Source organism: Sinocyclocheilus grahami, unplaced genomic scaffold (genome assembly GCF_001515645.1).
Source record: "Sinocyclocheilus grahami isolate Dianchi unplaced genomic scaffold, SAMN03320097.WGS_v1.1 scaffold3.1, whole genome shotgun sequence".
Classification (NCBI taxonomy): Eukaryota; Metazoa; Chordata; class Actinopteri; order Cypriniformes; family Cyprinidae; genus Sinocyclocheilus; species Sinocyclocheilus grahami.
This window is the reverse complement of record NW_015505182.1, coordinates 3,529,521-3,530,175: the sequence shown is the minus strand read 5'-3', so window position 1 is coordinate 3,530,175 and position 655 is coordinate 3,529,521.

The following is a 655-nucleotide window of genomic DNA, read 5'->3' as shown; positions in this document are numbered from 1 at the left end:
TTATTTCAGCTATATTTTCATCAGCACCATTCATTAGAATTGAAAGTGCTAGGTGCAGACTGCAGAGCTGTTATCAAACAGTGTTGCAATGTTTATTTGTGTTTGGATGCTTGTATCTGTGCACCTGCAAAAATTATTCTGATTAATGAGCAGGGTGAGATGATCTTTACTGGCATGCCTGTCCTTTGACATGGAAATCTGCTCAAGTTGGGCAGCTTTGTCTTTTGTTTTTGCAAGCATAAATTAAATTATTACATGGCTATGGGCTGAGCTGTGGATTTGGCAGCCCTGTGCTGAAAATTGATTACCTTTGACAATTTTTCATTTGCAGACAAAGCTTTTGTCAACTCTGGAATAGATGTTGTGAAACTACAGTCAACTGGATTCAGAATTATTTCATCTAGCCGCCTCTGTTTCTCTAAAGAACAAGGTCAGTGGTGGAACAGATGACCCTTGTGACACTTATGTTTCAGTCCAATTTTATTCAAATCTCAACCAAATTCAAAACTATGAATGGAAGGAAAATTACATTTTACATTCTCTGTATTTCTTTTGGAGACATTTTCACTGGCCTTCGATCACATTTAGTCACAGTCAGAAATTAACCAGGATTGTGTGTGTGTGTGTGTGCGTATATATATATATATATATATAT